At 45.3% G+C, this 26,401-nt stretch overlaps 1 protein-coding gene across 2 annotated transcripts in view; it reads right to left on the bottom strand.

Annotated features, from left to right (window-relative positions):
- LOC148543426 (histo-blood group ABO system transferase-like) overlaps nucleotides 1-7,231 on the bottom strand; it is an 89,893-nt gene extending 82,662 nt beyond the window's left edge. For both annotated transcript variants that reach the window (XM_088452575.1, XM_088453104.1), the window contains exon 1: nucleotides 6,630-7,231. The gene's annotated coding sequence lies outside the window, so the exon portion shown is untranslated. The remainder of the gene's footprint in view (nucleotides 1-6,629) is intronic.
- Between the last annotated feature and the right edge of the window lie 19,170 nt (nucleotides 7,232-26,401).

Raw genomic sequence — 26,401 nt, 5'->3', positions numbered from 1 at the left:
ATTATACATGAAGTTTTGCCTAGCATGGACTTACAAGGCAACAGACAGCCAAATTATACATACGTATCAGCACCCCCGACTCTCAACCTGCTCCTTCTCCTGTACTATGGCTGCTCTCTGACCGATCTCCCCCCCTGTCTCTCGTCAATACTTTATACTATCTGTCCATACCCTCAATACAAAAATGGTGAATATTAATTAAATTAATATTCATACATGCTAGACACTAATTGGTTATATGTCCTAACCATAATATAATGTTATCGTCTTGTTCTGTTCCCATGTAGCTTCTAGTTCCTGCTTCTTGTAGGCCAAGGCTATCTTGATTAGCCCTCTTTATTTTTAAAATCTGAGTGGCTGTCTGCTAATTTGCTCATGTTAAAACTGACACAGATTTAAACCTACAAATGTTTATTGCTGAACCATTAAAAAGAATGGCTGCTTCACCAGTTCTACCTTATCCATATCTCCGCAGTTAATCACACCTACATAGAAATAAACACTAATCTCTATATACTTATTAATACATCATTTAAGATACCTTTGGATAAGATATTAAACAAAAATGACTAATGCAACAGGGACTCGTTTTACTTTAGAGAGGAAAGGGTAGGCCTTAATCCTCTCCAGGGCTGAGACCATTCGACAAATGCGACCCAGCTGCACCTCACACAACTATACTAATTCTGAATATCATCTTAAACATTTTTATATATTATACATTGCAATATAGGGAAAAATAAATGAACATAAAAATGCATATATTCGTGAATTGCTGAAGGAATATGTACGACCACATATTCCTGCGTTATCAGAGCATACATGCCTACCTTTAATTTTTCCTCCCCGGGAGAACCCGACTCTGCCAGGGCTGTGGGGGGGCTTACTTGAAAAATCAGGAGCTTCCCGCGACTTCCGGGAGAGTAGGCATGTATGAATAAGAGACACATATGAATTACACAGGTTCTGTGGCTGATTAAAGCCAAGTGGAATGGAGACTTGAATTCAACCAGCCACAGAACCTGTGTAATTCACCTATTAAATAGTTGTGAGACAGTGGTCGGTGAAACTGGGACTGAGATGTTGCTCGCAGTGCCTGACACCGCTGCAGCATGATTGACATTTGGGGAGAGGATAGGAAGCATTACAGGAACAGGCCCTATTTTCTGGGTGCACCAAAGGCAGTGGCTGCGTCTTTGGACGCAGCTTCACTGGGCCCGGCTGCATGATTTAACCAGGCATCCTGAGTAACCTGAGGTTTATATTCACAAAGAGAAAGATGACTCCCTTTGTGGCGCACTCCTGGATAAGAAATATTAAAGGTAATGTAGAAGATAATAAAATATAACTTTTAATTGTTATGCATTAAAAAGTTATTCCCATCTCACTTAGGGGCCTATTCATTAACACATAAAATTCTCTGGAAGTAATTAGGTTTAGAACTTGCATGGAGATCTACCTAATTACCGGAGGAATTCATCATTCCTCCTCTCCATCAGTATCTATTCTGAAAAGCTGTCATTTTTGTGACGACAACTTTTCGGGAAATGGATACTTTTCCCTCTCTACACTAACTTACCGCAGCTGTAACCCGTGCTGCGCATGCGCTGTTACATCCGTAATACCAGCACATGTGCAGCACTGCCTACAGCTGCGGTAATGGTGTTCTGTATCACTCCAGTCGTCAGCTCCTGTAGTAGTAGCCCTTATGCAGGGCCCTCTGTAGTGCCCATATGCATTGCCCCCTGTAGCTGTGCCCATATGCCATCCCCAATGTAGCTGTGCCCATATGCAGTGCCCCCTGTAGTGGTTCCCATCTGCAGTGCCCTCTGCAGTGGTTCCCATCTGCAGTGCCCTGTGTAGTTGAGCCCATATGCATTGCCCCTTATAGTGGTGCCCATATGCAGTGCCCCCTGTAGTTGAGACCATATGCATTGCCCCTTATAGTGGTGCCCATATGCATTGCCTCCTGTAGTGGTGCCCATATGCATAGCCCCTTGTAGTGGTACCCATATGCAGTGCCCCTCTAGTTATGCCCATATGCATTGCCCCTGTAGCTGTGCTCATATGCCATGCCCCATGTAGCTGTGCCCATATGCAGTGTCCCCTGTATTGGTTCCCATTTGCAGTGCCCCCTGTAGTGGTTCCCATTTGCAGTGCCCTGTGTAGTTGAGCCCATATGCATAGCCCCTTGTAGTGGTGCCCATATGCAGTGCCCCCTGTAGTGGTGCCCATATCCAATGTCCCCTGTAGTGGTGCCCATATGCAGCGCCCCCTGTAGTGGTGCCATATGCAATGTCCCCTGTAGTGGTTCCCATCTGCAGTGCCCCCTGTAATTGAGCCCATATGCATTGCCCCTTGTAGTGGTGCCCACATGCAGTGCCCCCTGTAGTGGTGCCCATATGCAGTGCCCCCTGTGGTGGTGCCCATATGCAATGCCCCCTGTAGTAGTTAGGGATGAGCGGGTTCGGTTCCCTGAGAACCGAACCCACCCGAACTTCGGGGATCCGGGGCGATCCGAGCCCAAGCTCGGATCTCCCTGTCTGCCCCGGATCCCTCTCCCGAGGCAAAACCTCGAGATCTGCTGTCGGATCTCGAGGTTTTGCCTCGAGCGGCCATTTAAAAAAAAATGCCTTTGCCTTTAATGGGCAAAGTGCTGATTGGCTGACAGAGCCGTCTGTCACGGCTCTCAGCCAATCAGCATTATGGTGCACATTTGCATGTAGCACGGACTCGTGAGATCCGTGCTACATGCATCTGTGTGATTGACAGTGACACAGAGCACAGATGGGTCAGTGAGACCCGTCTGTGCTGCTGTGTATTTCAATGACACAGATGCACGCACGGACCAGGAGATCCGTGCTACTTGCATCTGTGTCATTGACACAGAGCACTAACGGGTCCGTGAGACCCGTCTGTGCTGCTGTGGTAAATAAAAAAAAAAAAACCTGTGTAAAAAGAGAAAAAAATGGCGTGCCCCCCCCCCAAAAAAAGAGCAACCAGCCCCGGGCATTAGTGACCCAGTGCTGGGTGTGCTTAAATACAGGGGACAAACGACATAGGGGTCCCCTGTACTTAAACACAACCAGCACCGGGCTAGTCAGAACCAGAGCTGGTTGCCAAAATACGGGGGACAAACGACGTAGGGGTCCCCCGTATTCTGCGCAACCAGCTCTGGGCTCTGATCCGGTCCTGGTTCTGGAAATACAGGGGAAAAAAATGAGTAGGGTTCCCCTGTATGTTCCAGAACCAGCACTGGACTTTTTCTAGCGGGGGGCTGATGCCACAGCCAGGGGAGCCCTTTCACCGGGCCCCCCAGCCGCAGCATCAGCCCTGACCGCTAGTCAGCCCAGGCCGGGGATCCCTGGAGAGCTGGGGACCCCCCCAATAAAGGGGTCACCCTCTCCAGGGCACCCCAGGCCCAGGCTGATAGCCCGGGGCTATCCCCGCCACCCCTGGTGGCGGTGGGTGGCGGGTTGATTGTGTGGTGTGGTGTAAATAAAGAATATCAAACATTGTCTTTACAAGTAGAACTGCAAGTCCCAGCAAGCCTGCCCCGCATGCTGGTACTTGGAGAACCACAAGTACCAGCATGCAGGGCATTAAGGGCCCACTAGTACCTGTAGTTCACCTGTAAAAAAATGTTTAAAAAAACACAGGACACACACACCGTGACAGTATAAGTTTATTAAACATACACACACACACACACACATGTACACATACTCACCTATGTAACCCTGTAGCATCGGTCCACTTGTCCCCTATGGATACTTTACCGGACAAGTGGACCGATGCTACAGGGTTACATAGGTGAGTATGTGTACATGTGTGAGTGTGTGTGTGTGTGTGTGTATGTTTAATAAACTGTATACTGTCACGGTGGTGTGTGTCCTGTGTTTTTTTTAAACATTTTTTTACAGGTCCCCTATGGATACTTTACCGGACCTGTGAAAAAAAACATACTCACCATCTCCTATGCGAGGTTCTGTCCTCTTCGTTCCAAAGTAGGCATCCCGGACTTGGCAAAAAAAAAAAAACGAAAACGCGATCCACGAACTTAGTACTGTTCTATAGAACGGTACTTCCCGAATGAGAGCTTAGCGGCGGGGTATCACCATGGAAACCCCGCTGCTAAGCGTTCATTGGCTGAGAGAGGCCATCTCCCGTCTCTCTCAGCCAATGAACGGCTCCCTCCATTGTAGTCAATGCTGGGGAGCCGCAAGGTTATTAAAGTTTACCCTGCGGTTCCACCATTGACTACAATGGAGGGAGCCGTTCATTGGCTGAGAGACGGAGATGACCTCTCTCAGCCAATGAACGCTTAGCAGCGGGGTTTCCATGGTGATACCCCGCCGCTAAGCTCTCATTCGGGAAGTACCGTTCTATAGAACAGTACTAAGTTCGTGGATCGCGTTTTCGTTTTTTTTTTTTTTGCCAAGTCCGGGGATGCCTACTTTGGAACGAAGAGGACAGAACCTCGCATAGGAGATGGTGAGTATGTTTTTTTTCACAGGTCCCCTAGGGATACTTTACCGGGACAAGTGGACCGATGCTACAGGTTACATAGGTGAGTATGTGACATGTGTGTGTGTGTATGTATGTTTAATAAACTTATACTGTCACGGTGTGTGTGTCCTGTGTTTTTTTAAACATTTTTTTTACAGGTGAACTACAGGTACTAGTGGGCCCTTAATGCCCTGCATGCTGGTACTTGTGGTTCTCCAAGTACCAGCATGCGGGGCAGGCTAGCTGGGACTTGCAGTTCTACTTGTAAAGACAATGTTTGATATTCTTTATTTACACCACACCACAACAATCAACCCGCCACCACCACCGCCACTCAGGGGTGGCGGGGATAGCCCCGGGGCTATCAGCCTGGCCTGGGGTGCCCTGGAGAGGGTGACCCCTTTATTGGGGGGGTCCCCAGCTCTCCAGGGATCCCCGGCCTGGGCTGACTAGCGGTCAGGGTTGATGCTGCGGCTGGGGGGCCCGGTGAAAGGGCTCCCCTGGCTGTGGCATCAGCCCCCCGCTAGAAAAAGTCCAGTGCTGGTTCTGGAACATACAGGGGAACCCTACTCATTTTTTGTCCCCTATATTTCCAGAACCAGGACCGGATCAGAGCCCAGAGCTGGTTGCGCAGAATACAGGGACCCCTACGTCGTTTGTCCCCCGTATTTTGGCAACCAGCGCTGGTTCTGACTAGCCCGGTGCTGGTTGTGCTTAAGTACAGGGGACCCCTACGTCGTTTGTCCCCTGTATTTAAGCACACCCAGCACTGGGTTACTAATGCCCGGGGCTGGTTGCTCTTTTTTGGGGGGGTGCACGCCATTTTTTTCTTTTTTTACACAGGTTTTTTTTTTTTTTTTTACCACAGCAGCACAGACGGGTCTCACGGACCTGTCATTGCTCTGTGCCAATCACACAGATACATGTAGCACGATCTCCCGGGTTCGTGCTACATGCAAATGGGCACCATAACGCTGATTGGCTTCCTGTCTGCCACTGCAGTGCCACTCCTAGATGGGCCACGTGTTTGTGCCGCCCCCTTGTGTCGCTTAGCATAGTCATCCAGCTTCCTCGGTACAACCTTTTGGCCTAAAAACAATATTGTGAGGTGTGAGGTGTTCAGAATAGAGTGGAAATGAGTGGAAATTAATGTTATTGGGGTTATTAATAGCGTAGGAACAAAAAAAGGCCCATTTATGTGATTTTAGCGTTTTTTTTTTATTTTTTAAGAAAAAATCCAGATCCAAAACACAAAACCCAGAACCCAAAACACGGAAGGGTGGTTTTGGCAAAACCAATCCAGATCCAAAACACGAAGAAAGATCCAGATCCAAAACCAAAACACAAAACACGAAAAGTGTCCGGTGCACACCCCTAGTAGTAGTGCTTATATTCTGTGTCCCCTGTAGTGGTGCCCACATGCAATGCCCCCTGTAGTGGTGCCCACATGCAGAGCCCCCTGTATAGGTGCCCCTTAAAGTAGTGCCACTGTAGTTCCCCCCCAGTACTTACCTGATCCATTGCGACCGTCACCCGGGCTGTTGTTCCTGCTGCCGCGATGACCGGATCTAACTAGATCCAGCAGGCGCGGCCACACAGGCTACTCAGCGTGCGGGTGATGTCATGACGCACTGCATCACTGGGAACGCTGGCCTCTGAAGCGTTTGGAGGCTTCCTTCCTTCCTGTGAGTCCCTTGGCCCAGCGCATAGATAGTGGGGGGCGCGATCAGTGGGATCGTTCCCCCCAGGCATAGGATACTGCTGTGGCTGTGCTTAGCAGGCCCCGAGCAGTCTCCCAGTGCAGCCCAGCACACAGCAGCATGTGCTGGGCTGCTGCGATGTTAGAAAGGGTGGGCGGTGCCAGGTCCGGGCCCTACCAGAAGTATGAACATGAAAATCTTCCAATATAGATAAGAACCTCTCAAACATATATGCATTATTACAATAGCTACCCTTCTTTACTCCTAGGGTAATCCTGAATAGATGGTGCAGTCCTCTCACACTTTATCACAGACTGAACCGACCACACTTACATAGTAATCCTGTCACGTGTGCATCTCAAGGTCTCTTTATAAGACAGAGAAATCTCAGGATAAGGTGAATGTAGAAATTGGACTTACATCTGCGTTCTCTCATGCATTCCCATAAAGGTATCTTTCAGATAGAGGCGGTCATGATGGTGGAAGGGAGACAATCTTAATTTCCAAGCAAGCAGTATTTAATGAAAAGTCAGGTAAAACAAAAGAAAAAATCCACATCACCAACAAGTCCAAAACAGGGTGTAAAGGGTCCCAGCCTATTCCACCAGTCTGCAGATCTGGAAAACAGGGGTTAACAAACACCGATGATGATGCTGTGTAGATGAATATAGAAGGAGCGCGGTTTGACGGCTTCAACACGTTTCAAGGGTCCATCCCTCTTTGTCAAGGAGTGCTGTCATATCTGTAGTTGTCGATATATAAAGCAGGTATCCTCCAGTCACATGCTCATTTCTAACCATCCGGGGAATGTTCTAAAGGGCTGTCAGGGTTCAGCCTAGGATCGGCTATCTCTTACCTCCGTGCCGGCTTCCCCTGACTTCCTTGTGGTCAGACGCCTGGTGCAGTGAGGGGTGAGATGCTGAGTATTCTACCTTAGGTGCTTTTGCAGACTTCCATGGTCGGCTGTGTGTTTTGGGGATCGGAGTTCCCATCATGGGCGCCACCATGACAGTTCTTCTCATGTGACAGTCCTAACCAATGGTAGCATGATCTCAGTCAGCTGACACTGTGCTCCAACAATCTACTACCCCTGGGTATAAATCCACCCCCAGAACTTCAGGAAGATGCTGTTCAACTTCGTTATTCCAGTGCCTGTGATACTCCCACTGTTGCTCTGTGCTAAATCCTTCAGCGTGTTGCTTCAGCCTGCTTACAGTTCTCCAGTCTCCTGTATTAGCTTCCATGCTATTCTCAGATCAGTTCTCTCCCAGTATCCTGTCTTTCATGTTTTCTATGTCTGTGTGTCTTGTTAAGTGCTGTTAGTTCTGTGGCTATTACCCTGTGTCACTGAGGTGTCAGATTACCTGCTATTACTATTAGCTCCCAGCTGCACCTTTTAGCATTCCCAGCCTGTCTACCTCTCTGTGTCTCACTGTGCTAATCACTAGTTAGCTCACAGCTGGACCTCCCAGCACTCTCCCAGTATTTTGCCTTTGTCCAGCACCAGCATTTCTAGTTTTCCCAGTATCAGCCCATGTCCACTCTGCTCTGTTTGTCTGTGCAGCCAACACCAGCATTTCTAGTTTTCCCAGTATCAGCCCATGTCCACTCTGCTCTGTGTTTGTCCGTGCAGCCTGCACCAGCATTTCTAGTTTTCCCAGTATAAGCCTTTGTCCATTCTGCTCTGTGTTTGTCTGTGCAGCCAGCACCTGCATATTTAGCAAACTCCAGTACCTGCCAGTGTCCACATCTTCCTGAGCTGCTGTGCTACTCAGTTCCTGGTTATCTCAGCGAATCTCAGTACATTTCTCAGTAATCTCATGCAAGCCGGTGATCAGGATTTCTAATTGTGTTCCAGTTTATCTTAGAGATGAGCGGTTCGGATTCTGTGGAATCCGAACCGCTCCGAACATTGGGGATCCGAGTCCACCCGAACCCTGTTCGGGTGTTCACCGCCTGACTCGGATCCCCGTTCGGGGCCGAACGGCGGCCGCCTGATGTCGGATTCTCACTAGAGAATCCGACATCAGGTCTCCTCGCGTGTAGGGCAGAGCGCAGTGATAGCGCTCTGCCCTACACAGACACAGACACACAGCCGCCAGCGGCAGCTGTGTGTTTGTTACAGCAGCCAATGAGAGTCACACAGACTCTCATTGGCTGCTGCACGGAGGGAGCCGGCTGGAGCTCACACATGAGCTCCGTCTTCCGGCTCCCTCCTCAGCGTGTGACAGAGCGGACGGCGCGGGAGCGGGGATACAGGTAAGTTTTATTTTTTTTATTTTTTTACTTGTCAAAGGTCCGGGGGCGCTACTGGGGGGGGGGGTCTGCACTACTGGGGGGGTCTGCTACTGGGGGGGGCTATACTACTGGGGGGGCCATACTACAGAGGGGCCTGCTACTGGGGGGGCTATACTACTGGGGGGGGTCTGCACTACTGGGGGGGGGTCTGCTACTGGGGGAGGCAATACTACTGGGGGGGCCATACTACAGAGGGGCCTGCTACTGGGGGGGGCTATACTACTGGGGGGGGTCTGCTACTGGGGGGGCCATACTACTGGGGGGGATCTGCACTATTGGGGGGCCATACTACAGAGGGGCCTGCTACTGGGGGGGGGGGCTATACTACTGGGGGGGTCTGCACTACTGGGGGGGTCTGCTACTGGGCAGGGCTATACTACTGGGGGGGCCATACTACAGAGGGGCCTGCTACTGGGGGGGGCTATACTACTGGGGGGGTCTGCTACTGGGGGGGCCATACTACTGAGGGGCCTGCTACTGGGGGGGGCCATACTACTGGGGGGGCCTACTACAGGGGGGGCCATACTACAGGGGGGGGCCCATACTACAGGGGGGGCTACTACTGGAGCAGCCTACTACTGGGGGGGCCTGCTACTGGGGCAGCCTACTACTGGGGGAGCCATACTACTGGGGGGGCATACTACTGGGTGGCATGCTAATGGGGGGCATACTACTGGGGGGGCCTGCTAATGGGGGACATACTACTGGGGGGGCCTGCTAATGGGGGGCATACTACTGGGGAGCATTCAACTGGGGGCACTGCATAGTGGACCGTACTACTAAGGGGACTGCATAGGGGGCACCACTGCTGGGGGACATTGTGTAAGGGACACCGCTACTGTGGGCATTGTGTAAAAGGGTCACTACTGTGGGCATTGTGTAAAAGGGGCACTACTGTGTGTCGTAACATAAATAAGAGACACTACTTTATGGTGTAATGTGAATCAGGCCCTATGTGCGGTGTAATGCTAATAAGATTGTGCACTGTGACTCCTAGGGCCGTAGCCCACTTTGTAAACAAGTACTGTGACTCTGCTGGCCGTACCCCACTGGGTGGGTGCACTACTTTTCATTTCTGCCACTGCTGTGTGGCAATGTGTTATAGATGTGCTTTATACTGTGGTGTCTGTGTCGTTGTGCCGCTGCTTTGTCGCTTAGTAACCAGTCAGCTCACTGCAACCTTTGGCCAATAATGTTGAAAACAATATTATAAGCTGTGATATGGTCTAAATTGACTGGAAATTAATGTTATTGAGGTTAATAATACTCTAGGAAGAAAAAAAAGACCAATTTATGTGATTTTAGCTTTTTTTGTAAATTTTTGTAAAAAAATCCAAATCCAAATCCAAATCCAAAGCCAGTCACCGCAGTTTGGCAAATCCAAATCCAAATCCAAATCCAAAGCCGGACGATGAATTAGAACCAAATCCAAATCCAAATCCGGCAAAAATGGTCCGGCGCACATCCCTAGTTTATCTCCAGTGTTCTAGCAATAACTTCACGTAATATAGTTCTGGTCTTCTGCCATTCCCAGGTACCTGTCCAGAGGGCCGCGACCTGCTCACTTGGAGCAGCGGAAAACCAAATTCCAATTGGAGGGGTCACTGGAGAAAACCACCAAGTGAGTTAGACCGCGCCTCTGGGCAGGTCTAGCCAAACCTGGGTTCAGCCGCAACTAGGAGACCTAGTCCAGTAACTCCCCTAGTCACCCGACCTCCCGGCTCACCGTCCTCCAGAGGAACACTTACACCGGATCGTGACAAGAGCTTAATGGACTTGCAATTAACCCCATGTGATGTGAGGTATAGAACAACAAATCTAATAGTAACAGACTTTAAAAACTGGGTTTTCTCCCACAATAAAATATAATATAGAAGCAGTGTATTAAAATCATCCATTAAAAAGTGTAACTATTTGTTACAATGAACATGAATATATAGAAAAACACTCCAATGTAATGAATATATAAAAATATGTACAACAGATGTATATATGGTGTCAAATATATAAAATCACAAATATCCACAGAATCTAATATGATTGGGGAAAAAGCTCAAAGGGATCGGAGGAAATGAAGGTAGAGAGAAAACAAAAAGCAATAGATTAGTACAGAATAATTCTAGAACCAGTTATAAAAACAATCATAGAAACCATTTGGTTTCAAAATCCATATTTAAACCTAATGTTGCGAACGATGTAAGTCATAAATAGTCCTCATCTCCAACTCGGCTAATTGTGACTCTTGATTTTTTGTACGCCAGCTACCTTTGCTAATTTTTATGCCACAAAAACTTTTTAATTTATTTATATTGCACTCTTATCCTTAAAATGCAGTGACACGCTGTGTAGGTTATAACCTTTTTTCATATTGCGGACATGTTCTGACAGACGTTCCTTCAACATTCTGCCGGTTCTGACGACATATTGTACTCCAGAATGATGCTCTAAATGATACACCACATTTTTAGTCCCACAAGTGATGAAATCTCTAATAGGATATATTTTTTTAGTATGATTTGATGCATATTCAGTAATTTTTTTGTGGTGTTCATTCAAGAGCCACATCTATAAGGAATCGGTATGAAATACCGCCGGCTGCATTTGATACCCGGCAGCGGCAGCCCAACACTGGAACAGATCCCGGCAGTGGCAGCCAGACAGCGCTGGAAATTCCGATCGTCCCTAGGTAATTATTAACTAACCTAACCTACTCCCCTAACCCTCCCTTAGGGGTGCCTAACCCTAACCTCCCCCCAAGTGCCTAACCCTAATTCCCCCTCTAAGTGCCTAAACCTAACCCCCCCTTCCCCGCTGCCTAAACCTACGTCCCCTGGGGGGGTGCCTAATCCTAACCTCCCCCCGGGGGTGCCTAACCCTAACCCTCCCACCCCCCAGCCTAACCCTAAGCTCCCGGGGGGTGCTTAACCCTAAGTCCACCCCGGGAGCCCTAAACCTACCCCCCCCCCGCGGCTGTCCAATCGCGGTGCCCGGCATCCCTTCGATCAGGATGCCGGGCGCCGGTCTCCCAGGGTCGGGGAAATGAGCGGCGTCTACATCTAGATGCCGGGCATTTCACCCTCACCGGGATAGGACAGTCGGGATGCCGGCTGCTGGTATAATGTCAGCCGGCTTCCTGATTGCATCCCCATCTATAAAAACCTTTAGAGATTATTCTCGTATTAATTTTTTCTATAGGAAGGGCACTAGTAACCAAAAGATATTTTAGATTATCTGAACTGCTATAGATACATTTTGGTTTCTCTTTGATGAACTCCTTAAGTCCGGGCTCTCTTTCTAAAATTTTCCAATGTTTCTTCACTATATATTCCAATTGTTTATATTGAGAAGAATATTTGGTGATGAAACATACACCCATATTTTTAGGATCATCGTCTATGGTCTCATTCCTTTTTAATATGGTCTCTCTGTATTTCTTTAATTTTATTCTTGGTTTCCCTAACATTAGTAATGTCATATCCTTTGTTAGCAAATTGCTGTTCCATCCATTTTGCCTGTTCTTCATAAGTAGCCAAGGTACTGCAATTTCTCCTAAGCCGTAGGAACTGGCTTTTGGGGATGCTGCATATCCAGTTCCTTTGATGATTACTGTTTTGGTCTATATAGGAGTTGCAGTCCGTAGGTTTGGAATAATTCTTAGTGTAAAGTTTTGATTCATTGGTATAAATAGTCAAGTCAAGGAAAGTGACTTCTATTTTAATCCTATTAAAGGAAAGTTCAATATTTCGTTCATTTTGGTTTAGAAATGTGCAAAACTCATCAAGACTTTTATCATCTCCACTCCATATAAACAGCACGTCATCTATATATCTAATCCATAGCACTAGGCTGGCACTCCACTGGTGATGAGACCATACTGTCTCGTCTTCCCAGTGCGCCATAAATAAATTGGCGTAACTTGGTGCCAGCCTAGTGCCCATCGCTGATCCAGCTGTCTGGAGATAGAAGTCACCATTGTACCAAAAAAATGTATTATTTAAAATGAATGCAGTACCTTCTAAAATTAAATTCTTGAGATTCTCACCTATTTCCTCCTTAGACACATAATAATCCAGGGCCGAAAGGCCTTGGGCATGCTGTATGATGGTATACAAGGACTTGATGTCCGCAGTTACCAGGGTAAAAGTGGGCTGCCAGCTAATCTTTTCAATTATATTGATAACGGCAATGGTGTCTTTAATATATGAACTAGTTTTGCGCACCATGGGTTGAATACAACTGGATAGGTTTGAGGTAATGCAATTAATACCTGCCACCATCGGACGCCAAAGCGGATTTTCAAGATTTTTATGAATCTTAAGTAGCAGATAAATCACAGGGATTGAGGAATCCACTATCTTAATGTAACCGTCTGTTTCTAAAGTTATCGCTAAATTAGTGGTATATAGATTCAGAAAAACATCAATTTTTTTCTGGATGTTAATCGACGGGTCTCCTCTTAATTTTTTGTATTTATTCTTATCATTAAGATGGTTCATCATTTCCCTGTGATAGTCATCCTGATTAAGGATCACTACTCCTCCGTCTTTGTCGGCTGGCTTAATCACTATTTTAGTGTTATTTTTCAGTGATTTTATAGCTTTTCTCTGTGCAATCGTTAGATTGTTCTTTAGTATTTTTAAATCGGTTTTCTCTAAATCTTCTTTAACATACCGTTCAAAGGCTTCAATGAAGCACCCTTTTTTATGTTTTGGGAAAAAGGTGGATTTTTTTCGGTAGGTGTTAATTTCCCCCATAGGAATACTCCCGTTATCTTTTTAATTTTCTTTAAAGAATTTTTTTAGACATACAGTAACTTCCTTACAAACTTCTGGAGATCCACAAAAACCTCAAATTTGTCTATTTTATTTTAGGGGGCAAATTTGAGACCTCTCTCTAAGATTTATTTTTCTTCCTTTTTTAACATGTAATCACTCAAATTATAAATCTTGGTTGCATTATTCTCAATAATATCTCCACATTTGAAGGAGGTCTGGATATAAATTCCTTTGTCATTATTTTCTTTTCTTTTCTTTTTTTCCCTTAATCTTTTTTTCTTTGACATACCACAATATATGGCAGCTCTTCTACCTCTTTTATTGTATTTAAGTTTAGTAGATATCAGGGTATTGGTTACCTGTCCCTTCTTTGTCTTTGTTCCTGCCATAAAAAATTCTCCAATTATTGGTGAATCTCTCTCTACTATTATCTATATAAGGTGAGTGCCTCCTTGTCTCATCCTTGTGTTATTCATAATCCCTTTTATCCTCATGATGGTAATCTAAAGCTGCATACACACACAACGATTTTGTTAGCAACGATTTTATGAACGATTTTCTGTCAGATTATCTGTCAGATTTTTTAAAGTGTAATCAACAATTTTATTGAACTACAAACAATTTTTTGCATATTCCCTTAATGAAAATCGTTGGGTTGACAAGTCTGACTGAACTACAAACTACAAACTTGAACGCGCATGAACGATAATCGTTCATCGTTTGACTCCTAGAGTGAACGATTTTTTCAAACGATTATCGTTAAACAATATCGTTTAACGATAATCGTTCAAAAAATCGTGTGTGTATGCAGCTTAAATGTTTTCTAATTTTGATGTTATCAACATGTATTGGACATTTTTCTCGGTCCTCATAATCTTCAGGCCTCCTCCAATTAGATTTATGATAATTATTTCTCCTCTCCGGTCTATACGAGCTATAATCTCTTTGTCTTTGATAAGTGACTTTCTTAAAGTTTCTATTCCTCATATTGTGATAATTAGGTGTTTTAGCAATAGGTGGATAATTAGGTTCCTCAAATACCTCATATTTTTGTTGTTGATATTCATTCCCACCCTCATAATCTGATTTATCCCTTAAGAATTTGTTTCTTTTTTTGATCATGAGATCCCTTTAATTTTTTTCAACTTTGTGGGATATCTTCGTCTCATACTCTCTAAAACCCTCTGAGTCCTCATAGGGTTTAGCGAGAGTCTCAAGGACTTCAATTTCTTGAATGATACTTTCAAGTGTTTTACTTTTTTCTTTAATGTCCATTACAGCAAAGGATCAAACATCAAAAATGTGTTACCATTCCTTTCTGTGTTCCATTACAGCAAAGGATCAAACATCAAAAATGTGTTACCATTCCTTTCTGTGTTCCATTACAACAAAGGATCAAACATCAAAAATGTGTTACCATTCCTTTCTAAACAGATTTGTCTCTACTTCAAAAGAAGGGGTTTTATCTAAATGTAAACCTCTAGGAATTATCTTTTCTTTGAGATGTCTTTCTAGTGCAGTGATTTCCCACCATACCGTTCCTTCTTTTAATAAAGATTTTTCTAATTTCCACATAGACTCTCATCTCCAACTAGATTAGTTTCTTCTTCCTCATACATATATTTAAGCAAATCTCCTCTTGTTTTTCTATCGTTAGACAAAATATAACTAGATCGTTATAGCTGCAGGTGAAACGATGTAAAGGTCACAAAGCAAGTATATATATAATGAAACATCTGCGCTGCATAGGGAAGCAGCTTGTAAGAGTGGGCGCACCCAAAGCTCACAAAACAATCATCTCAAAACAAGAAATAGTGAACCAGCCCTGCAAAAACCCTTCTTTATTCCTAGGGTAATCCTGTGCATCTCAAGGTCTCTTTATAAGACAGGGGAAACTCAGGATAAGGTAAATGTAGAAATTGGACTTACATCTGTGGGGGAGTAGTCACAATGGGCCTGATTCAGAGCCGAACGCTCTGACCAGAGCGCACGCTCTGAATCAGGGCCCTCCTCCATTAAAATGGAGCGTCCTCCTGGACGCTCGTATAGCTGTGGGTCACCACCCACAGCATATACGAGCGTCCTAAAAGATGGTCGCGATGGTCTTGACCATCGCGACCATCGGACTTGCGAAGGAGACCCTGCGGTAGGGTCTCCCAGCCACAAGTCCTGGAGTGATTTTGGCTCTATCAGAGCCAAAAGCACTCCCACTGACATCACTAGTGATGTCAGTGGGGCCAGACTCAGACGGTAGGCGTTCCCATGGGAACGCCTCCTTCTGCCGCTCGCGAGTGGGTCTGAATGACCCCCAATGTCACAATGCAAGTGTATATGTAATAAGAAAACCTGCTCTGCCGACCCACTGTTAAACAAGCACAAACATCTTTAACTTTATTAACCCATTCTATCCCTGACTAGAAGTTTATGTGCCCTCGGTTCTAGCCCAAACCTCTGTTATATTACTTAGCAGTGTAGGATTGGGCCATGTTAGCCCCTAAGGGAGTGTAATAACACTAAACTTGATGACGACATGTGCCTGGCAATTTACTGTATGTGTCCCAGAATTAACAGACATTTCTTGGCGATTGGTGCAACAGTGCATATATTCTGCTAACAAATCTCTTATGTATACTGAAACAGCCATACTTCCATTGTAGTGTGATATTTTCACCTAAATTCAAATTGCGAATTTAGGCAATATCACAGGGATTTAGCAAAACTCCCCTGTAGGGACAGAGCTTGCGATAAGGCTCTGGACCTGATTCAGAGCTGGACGCTATTTGCGGACGCTCGTTCATAAAAAGGGGCTGGCTATTTAAATTAAGCGCTCGCTCTTTGCGGTCTGTTGACGCCTCTATGTCTGAACGAGCGAACGAAACATGCGCTATTTAGGAAAAAACGCCCCCTGGCCGCTCGCATCCTACGTCATCTCCGCTATTTATTTGATTAATCGAGTACATCGAAAGGCGTGGTTGGATTTTCCTACCGCAATCATGCGAGCAGTTCAGGCTAAAAGACAACCAAGTGACGTGGTCAATGACGCTGCTTTGTTAATTATGCACTCCCATTAAATGCCCGTTTTAACCATTTGGCACGCCTGCGTTCGGATCTCCACTCCCCGTTTTCAAGCACCTTCCCCTGTTACCACCCACAAACGCCTCATTCTGTCACTCAAATTAGCAGGCATTCGCTATTTTGCGAGCACACGATTTTCGACCACACTGACTGGTTCGCGCATGCGTACTAAAACTAGGGGTGTGCACCGGCCACTTTTCGTGGCTTGTGTTTTGGTTTTGGATCTGGATCTTTCTTCGTGTTTTGGATCTGGATTGGTTTTGCCAAAACCACCCTTCGGTGTTTTGGGTTCTGGGTTTTGTGTTTTGGATCTGTATTTTTTTTAAAAAAAGCATAAAAACAGCTAAAATCACAGAATGTGTTGATTTTTCTGCTCCTATGCTATTATTAACCTCAAAAACCTTAATTTCCAGTTTATTCTGAACACCTCACACCTCACAATAGTGTTTTTATGTCCAAAAGGTTGCACCGAGGTAGATGGATGACTATGCTAAGCGACACGAGTGGGCTGCACAAACACGTGGCCCATCTAGGAGTGACACTGCAGTGGCAGACAGGATGGCAGTTTGAAAAACTAGGCCCCAAACAGTACATAATGCAAAGAAAAAAAAGAGGTGCAAGATGGAATTGTCCTTGGGCCCTCCCACCCACCCTTATGTTGTATAAACAGGACATGCACACTTTAACAAACCAATAATTTCAGCGCCAGGGTCTGCCACACGACTGTGGCTGAAATTATTGGTTCGTTTGGGCCCCCACAAAACAAGCTGGCAATTAATCTGGCCCTGCACAAACTGGCTCTACGGAGGCAAGATGTCGTCCTCATCCTCCTCATTCACCGATTCCTCACCCTCTTCAGTGTTGTGTACATCCTCATCCTCACAGAGTATTAATTCGTCCCCGCTGGAATCCACCACCACAGGTCCCTCTGTGCGTTCTGGAGGCTGGTCTCCCTGGAAAAGTTGATAATTCATTTTTATGAACATCATCTTCTCCACATTTTGTGGAAGCAACCTCCTACGCCTTTTGCTGACAAGGTTCCCGGCTGCACTAAACACTCTTTCGGAGGGCACACTGGAGGGGGGGGGGAGCAACTCAGGTAAAATAGAGCCAGTATGTACAGGGGCCTCCAAATTGCCTCTTTTTCCTGCCAGTACATGTACGGACTGTCTGACATGCCTACTTGGATGCTGTCACCGATGTAATCCTTTAACAGACAGATGCACGCTTGGAAAAAAAGAAGAATTTTTTTATTGTTTGTGGAGCGCACTTTGAGGGTTACACCACCCTTTAACAGACAGACACACGCTTGTCGCTGCTGCTTTAAGGATGCAGGTGCGGCTACAGCCCACACATTTCACAAAGACAGAAAAAAAAGAAGAATTTTTTTATGAGCACACTTTGAGGGTGTCACCACCCTTTAACAGACAGACGCACGCTTGTCGCTGCTGCTTTAAGGATGCAGGTGCGGCTACAACCCACACATTTCACAAAGAAAAAAAAAAAAGAATTTTTTTATTGTTTGTGGAGCGCACTTTGAGGGTTACACCACCCTTTAACAGACAGACGCACGCTTGTCGCTGCTGCTTTGAGGACAGTATCATATGTAGTGACAGTAGACTTGTCAGAAATTATTGGCACGTCCTTCAGTCCGGACCAGATGTCCAAACCGGCCCTTGACTTATGACACAGACGCAAGCTTGGCGCTGCTACTGTGTTGATGCATGTGCGGCTACATCGCACACAAGTCACAAACACATAAAAAAAATAGTTTTTTATTTGTTGGAGCACTTTGAGGGTTACACCACCCATTAACAGACAGACGCACGCTTGTCGCTGCTGCTTTGAGGACGCAAGTGCGGCTACAGCCCACACAATTCACAAAGACAGAAAAAAAGATGAATTTTTTTATTGTTTGTGGAGCGCACTTTGAGGGTTACACCACCCTTTAACAGACAGACGCATGCTTGCCGCTGCTTTTTTAAGGATGCAGGTGTGGCTACAGCCCACACATTTCACAAAGACAGAAAAAAAAAGAAGAATATTTTTATTGTTTGTGGAGCACACTTTGAGGGTGTCACCACCCTTTAACAGACAGATGCACGCTTGTCGCTGCTGCTTTAAGGATGCAGGTGTGGCTACAGCCCACACATTTCACAAAGACAGAAAAAAAAGAAGAATTTTTTTATTGTTTGTGGAGCGCACTTTGAGGTTTACACCACCCTTTAACAGACAGACGCATGCTTGTCGCTGCTGCTTTGAGGACAGTATCAAATGCAGTGACAGTAGACTTGTCAGAAATTGTTGGCACGTCCTTCAGTCCGGACCAGATGTCCAAAGCGGCCCTTGACTTATGACACAGGCACACGCTTGGCGCTGCTACTGTGTTGATGCACGTGCGGCTACATCGCACACAAGTCACAAACACATTAAAAAAAAGTTTTTTATTTTTTGGAGCACTTTGAGGGTTACATTACCCTTTAACAGACAGACACAGGCTTGTCGCTGCTGCTTTGAGGATGCAAGTGCGGCTACAGCCCACACAATTCACAAAGACAGAAAAAAAAAGAAGAATTTTTTTATTGTTTGTGGAGCGCACTTTGAGGGTTACACCACCCTTTAACAGACAGACGCATGCTTGTCGCTGCTGCTTTGAGGATGCAGGTGGAATCTAGGCGGGATTTGGAACCAGGGACACACTACCTCCATCAATTGTCTAAATCCCACTGCACTAATTGTGGATACCGGACGCACGTCTAACACCAACATAGCAGTCAAGGCCTCAGTTATACGTTTTGGTTCAGGATGAATGCTGTCGTACTTCATCCTCATCGCTAGGGACTGTTGGAGGGTCAATTGTTTAGTAAAAGTAGTGGTGTTCCTACTTCCTCTCTGGGATGATGAACAACTCCCAGCAGCAGCAACAGCACTAGGAGGAAGTGGTTCTTGATCTTTCCCTATTTTATTTTTATCGGAGAAAGTTTGGTCCTCCATTTATGTTATATTGATATATACATGCGGCTAAGGCGCACACAAACACAGAAAATATTTTTTTATTTTTGCTGGAGAGTAGTGCATTTTGTGGGTTACACCACCCTTTAAGAAATGAGCCAGCCGGCTCTTTACTTATGGGACACAGGCGCACGATTGGCGCTGCTCCTTTGTTGATGCACGTGCAGCCACAGTGCACACAATTCACAAACACAGAAAATATTTTTTTATTTTGTTTGGAGTGTACTTTGGGGGTTACAGCACCCTTTAACGGTCAAGCCAGCCGGCTCTTTACTTATGACACAGGCGCACGCTTGGCACTACTTTGTTGATGCACGTGGGGCTACTGCGCACAGAATTCACAAACACAGAAAATATTTTTTTATTTGGTTTGGAGTGTACTTTGGGGGTTACAGCACCCTTTAACGGTCAAGCCAGCCGGCCCTTTACTTATGAGACAGGCGCACGCTTGGCACTACTTTGTTGATGCACGTGCGGCTACTGCGCACACAATTTACAAACACAGAAAATATTTTTTTATTTGGTTTGGAGTGTACTTTGGGGGTTGCAGCACCCTTTAACGGTCAAGCCAGCCGGCCCTTTACTTATGACACAGGCACACGCTTGGCACTACTTTGTTGATGCACGTGCGGCTACTGCGCACACAATTCACAAACACAGAAAATATTTTTTTATTTCATTTGGAGTGTACTTTGGGGGTTACAGCACCCTTTAATGGTCAAGCCAGCCGGCCCTTTACTTATGACACAGGCGCACATTTGGCACTACTTTGTTGATGCACGTGGGGCTACTGCGCACAGAATTCACAAACACAGAAAATATTTTTTTATTTGGTTTGGAGTGTACTTTGGGTTTTACAGCACCCTTTAACGGTCAAGCCAGCTGGCCCTTTACTTATGACACAGGCGCACGCTTGGCACTACTTTGTTGATGCACGTGCGGATACTGCACACACAATTCACAAACACAGAAAATATTTTTTTATTTGGTTTGGAGTGTACTTTGGGGGTTACAGCACCCTTTAACGGTCAAGCCAGCCGGCCCTTTACTTATGAGACAGGCGCACGCTTGGCACTACTTTGTTGATGCACGTGCGGCTACTGCACACACAATTCACAAACACAGAAAATATTTTTTTATTTGGTTTGGAGTGTACTTTGGGGGTTACAGCACCCTTTAATGGTCAAGCCAGCCGGCCCTTTACTTATGACACAGGCGCACGCTTGGCACTACTTTGTTGATGCACGTGCGGCTACTGCGCACACAATTCACAAACACAGAAAAAATTTTTTTATTTGGTTTGGAGTGTACTGTGGGGGTTACAGTACCCTTTAACAGTCAAGCCAGCGGCCCTTTACTTATGACACAGGCGCACGCTTGGCACTACTTTGTTGTTGCACGTGCGGCTACTGCGCACACAATTCACAAACACAGAAAATATTTTTTTATTTAGTTTGGAGTGTACTTTGGGGGTTACAGCACCCTTTAACGGTCAAGCCAGCCGGCCCTTTACTTATGACACAGGCGCACGCTTGGCACTACTTTGTTGATGCATGTGCGGCTACTGCGCACACAATTCACAAACACAGAAAATACATTCAGGTCCATAAATATTGGGACATTGACAGAATTTTCAGATTTTGGTCTCTATTCACCACCACAATGGTTTTGAAATGAAACAAACAAGATGTGCTTTAAATGCGGACTTTCAGATTTAATTTGAGGGTAATTACATCCAAATCGGGTGAACGGTGTAGGAATTACAACAGTTTCAATATGTGCCTCCGACTTTTTAAGGGGCCAAAAGTAATGGGACTATCAACTCAAAAGCTATTTCATGGACAGGTGTGGGCTATTCCCTCGTTATTTCATTATCAATTAAGCAGGTAAAAGGTCTGGAGTTGATTCTAGGTGTGACATTTGCATTTGGAATCAATTGCTGTCAACTCTCAATATGAGATCCAAAGAGCTGTCACTATCATTGAAGCAAGCCATCATTAGGCTGAAAAACCAAAACAAACCTATCAGAGAGATAGCAAAAACATTAGGTGTGGCCAAATCAACTGTTTGGAACATTCTTAAAAAGAAAGAACGCACCGGAGAGCTCAGCAACACCAAAAGACCCGGAAGACCACGGAAAACAACTGTGGTGGATGACAAAAGAATTATTTCCCTGGTGAAGAAAAACCCCTTCACAACAGTTGGCCAAATCAAGAACACTCTCCAGGAGGTAGATGTATATGTGTCAAAGTCAACAAACAAGAGAAGACTTCACAAGAGTGAATATAGAGGGTTCATCACAAGATGCAAACCATTGGTGAGCCACAAAAACAGGAAGACCAGATTAGAGTTGCCAAAAAACATCTAAAAAAGCCATTACAGTTCTGGAACAACATCCTATGGACAGATGAGACAAAGATCAACAGAGTGATGGGAAGAGAAGAGAAGGAAAGGAACTGCTCATAATCCAAAACATACCACCTCATCAGTGAAGCATGGTGGTGGTAGTGTCATGGTGTGGGCATGTATGGCTGCCAATGGAACTGGTTCCCTTGTATTTATTGATGATGTGACTGCTGACAAAAGCAGCAGAATGAATTCTGAAGTGTTTCGGGCAATATTATATGCTCATATTCAGTCAAATGTTTCAGAACTCACTGGACGGCGCTTCACAGTGCAGATGGACAATGACCCGAAGCATACTGCAAAAGCAACCAAAGAGCTTTTTAAGGCTAAAAAGTGGAATGTTATGCAATGGCCAAGTCAATCCCCTGACCTGAATCTGATTGAGTATGCATTTCACTTGATGAAGACAAAACTGAAGGGAAAATGCCCAAGAACAAGCAAGAGCTGAAGACATTTGCAGTAGAGGCCTGGCAGAGCATCACCAGGGATGAAACCCAGCGTCTGGTGATTTATTTATTTATTTATTTATTAACAGTTTCTTATATAGCGCAGCATATTCCGTTGCGCTTTACAATTGGAAACATTGATAGAACAAAACAGGGTAATAACAGACAGACATAGAGGTAAGAGGGCCCTGCTTGCAAGCTTACAATCTATGGTGATGTCTATGCGTTCCAGACTTCAGGCTGTAATTGCCTGCAAAGGATTTGCAACAAAGTATTAAAAAGTGAAAGTTAGATTTAGGATTGTTTAGTTTGTCCCATTACTTTTGGCCCCTTAAAAAGAGGGAGGCACATACAGAAACAGTTGTAATTCCTACACCGTTCACCTGATTTTGATGTAAGTACCCTCAAATTAAATCTGAAAGTCTGCAGTTAAATCTAATCGTGTTTGTTTCATTTCAAAGCCATTGTGGTGGTGAATAGAGGCCAAAATATGAAAATTCTGTCAATGTCCCAATATTTATGGACCTGACTGTATATATTTTTTTTGTTTGGAGTGTACTTTGGGGGTTACAGCACGGACAAGCCAGCTGGCCCTTTACTAATGGGACACAGACGCACGCTTGGCGCTGCTCCTTTGTTGATGCACGTGCAGCCACAGTGCACACAATTCACAAACACAGAAAAAATATATTTTTTATAGCACTTGGGGGGAGCACCCCTGATGGACAGAGCACCCCCTGGACAACACTACAGCACCCCTTTAGGACTGGGACACTGCACAGGACTTTGGAGTGGACACAGCCCCTATAAACAACTGACTGCACAACACAGTCCAGCCAGCCCCTATGGACTTTGAAGTAGTGGACACAGCCCCTATGGACAACAGCAGCACAGCACAACACAGCCAGCCCCTATGGACTTTGAAGTAGTGGACACAGCCCCTATGGACAACAGCAGCACAGCGCAGCACAGCACAGCACAGCACAACACTACTCTGCACTACACTACACTACACAGCCCAGCCAGCCCTAACTCCCACCCTCCCTCTTCACTGTCTACAGCCGAGTGAGAAAATGGCGCCGACACGGGTACCTTATATAGGATCCAAAACCCGCGAGACATGGAAGGCGGTATGATGACGTTTTGCCTCGATTTCAGATCCGAGTCAGGTGGGAAAAGTTGAGCCTGACTCGAATCGGCCTCGGATCGGGGGGGCTCGGGGGGGTTCGGATTTCAGAAATCCGAACCCGCTCACTCCTAACTAAAACCCATACACATGCGCAGATGTGCGAACATCGCTTGGAGTGAACGAGCGGCCACTTACGAGCGGCTCTGAATGAGACCCTCTGTCCCTACGAATCACCTCCACAGTCTTATCACTGTATTTTTCACAAAAAATACAGTAAGAAGGTGTCACGCATGCGCGGACCGGCTCACCATACAACCCCTTCCCTGCGCACTTTCACTTACCTCCGGTGATTGTTGCTCGGTGGATGTCCTTCCTCCAAGGCTCCGGTCAGCTGGTCTCCCATCCTGCACTGTGCTCTCGGTCAGCTGTTCTATGCACCAGGCTGTTCTATGCAGCAGCTGACCAGGGTCACAGCACAGGAGCCTTAGAGGACATCATCGAGCAACCTGGATGCAGGTAAGTGATTGTTTTCTTTTTTTGCAGTAATCAACTTTAGACCACACAGCTGATCACTGGGGCCTGAGTCCTGGCTCTGCTCCGCCTGTTAGGGCAGTGCAGGAGTCAGGGAACCAGGGGAAACCCTGGATAACGCCATCTGAAGATGGCGTTATTATCACAGGGCTTCCCCCGGTATTTTTTCACAGTATATTTTTAGTAACTTTGGTCAGATTACATTTCCCATTACAATTATGAGAAATGCAATCTGCTTACTAAAAATATGTGATAATTAGGGTTTGGAGTAGAATTTTACAAATTCTTCTCCAATTGCCCTTTAGTCAATTTATGTGAAACTAAAATAATGTGAAAAGGGTGTGAAAACACCCGTTTTTTTCACCTTTATGTAGCCCAAGTATAATATGGGCTAATAAAGTTGGATAAAACAGGCCTGATTGTTTCAACGCAGTTTTCGAGGCGTGCATAATTAACAGACAGCGTCATAGTACACGTCACTTGCTTTTTTTTTTTCACTGATTTCCTCACATTGCTTGTGGTAGGGTAAAGCAACCGCAAGCACTGCGTTTGCATCTGATGGTCCTCGATGTACCAATGGTTTAATACACTTCCTGGAGATGATATGTTGCTGGTGGGCGGCTCTGCCTGTGCGATTGGGCGTATGCATACATAAAGTGGCCGCTCGCTAAGACATGGTGGGCGTGCTTATGCCTGGCGAGCGATCGCTTCCCGTGGCGTCACTTTGACATATATGCATACGCAGGGAGCGAGCGTACGCAGATAGCGAACGGGCCTGAATCAGGCCCAAAGACTGCTACTAAATGAGGGGTGTGGCTAATTTGATATCACCGAGTCCAGCCATTGGGTAACAGCAGCAGCGTTGTTATCTCTTGTGAATAGTGCTAACCCCATTAACCCTTCACCACATCACTACTGCTCTATCAGTACAGGGATAATTTCTGTTACCCAGGCATGCTAAACACTGGCATATACTATTTATTAAGATACCTATCTAGCCTATGGAAACGTAAATACAGGAGTATTTACTTTAGCCTATTAGTGCATACATATTATGCGTATATCATATATTGGAAAGGTATCTGCAAGTGGCTGCAGAGGATGAGAGGTTGGGGGGCGTGTTATGGGAGGTTGTGTGGGGAATCTACTGTTGTAAATCTGCCTCTTTGAATTTGATCTCCCACCCACTCTCCCCTATTGTGTCTTGTGTCGGCTTTATTTCATAACAAGGAAAGACCGGCAATATTGAAGCATCCATCTTGCGGCAGTATGAGTGGTGCGCACCCCTTCAATGCACTGGTTAGGTTGATTTCACTCTATTGGGGTCAGCGGCACCTCTTGACCGAGTAGGATGAATGGTGCCTTGGCATGGGTGTTGGGTCCACATCACTTGCTTTGAAAGGGATAGTTGGCCCTTGCAAGTTTTAAGATCACACTTACCCTTGTCTGGGATAGTTGGCCCTCGTAAGCTGTGATATCTTTCACCTAAGACGAGTGGACGCTGGTTGTTTGCCATTCATTCTGTCAAAGTCAAATAATTGGTTACGACCATTTGTAAGTATTATCTGATGATCTAGTCGTTTATGGGCTGATAAAGAGTAAAATCGGTCGGATGCTACTCTGCTTTGGAAGCAAGCCGATGGGCACAAATGCGTATATATATATATATATATATATATATAAAATTCAAGGTTTAGCCAAGTGTGTGAGAAGCAGTAGTATGTCTGAGAAAATAAATTAAAAATACACAAAGATACTGTGAGTGTTTTGCATATAAATTGAGAAGCTCTGCATACAGATACAGTATGTCTGTGGCAATTGAAATGTAACCCAGACACTGATATGCACAATTGAAGTGTTCTGCATGTAGAGTTAGAAATAATTGTCAGAAGTTTGAATAACATTAGCAATTGTTTGCCTTGTGTCCATTGCTGATGTGTTTAAGAAGAACTAACAATTGTATTCTAAATAAGCATAGGAAAGCCTTTGTTAAAATTATCAGACTTCTTGCCAAGGCTTGCTCCACCTGTGAGCAGGGCAAACTTTATTTTATATGATCTTTTGTAATTATCTTCAGACGGATATAATATAAAAAGAAACAGTTACTGGATAAAGCTATATATATATATATATATATATATATATATATAAATAGTACTTGGGATGTCCGGCACTCAAAAGCACATTCAACGGTCCGGGTGCCCCTCCTGCTGTACTCCATAAGGAACAGGTATAATGTAGAGAAGTGATGATGGACGGCACTCCGGTATACCAATAATAAATCAGGCCACTCAATGGTGGTGGTCAACGTTTCAGAGGCGTGACCTCTTTTATCAAGACCTTATTATAAGGTCTTGATAAAAGAGGTCACGCCTCTGAAACATTGACCACCACCATTGAGTGGCCTGATTTATTATTGGCATACCGGAGTGCCGTCCATCATCACTTCTCTCTCTCTCTCTCTCTCTCTCTCTCTCTCTCTCTCTCTCTCTCTCTATATATATATATATATATATATAT

The sequence above is a fragment of the Taudactylus pleione genome, unplaced genomic scaffold (assembly GCF_031769625.1).
Source record: "Taudactylus pleione unplaced genomic scaffold, aTauple2 ptg000003l, whole genome shotgun sequence".
Lineage (NCBI taxonomy): Eukaryota > Metazoa > Chordata > Amphibia > Anura > Myobatrachidae > Taudactylus > Taudactylus pleione.
The sequence above is the reverse complement of the archived record's forward strand: the minus strand, read 5'-3'. Positions and strand labels throughout refer to the sequence as shown.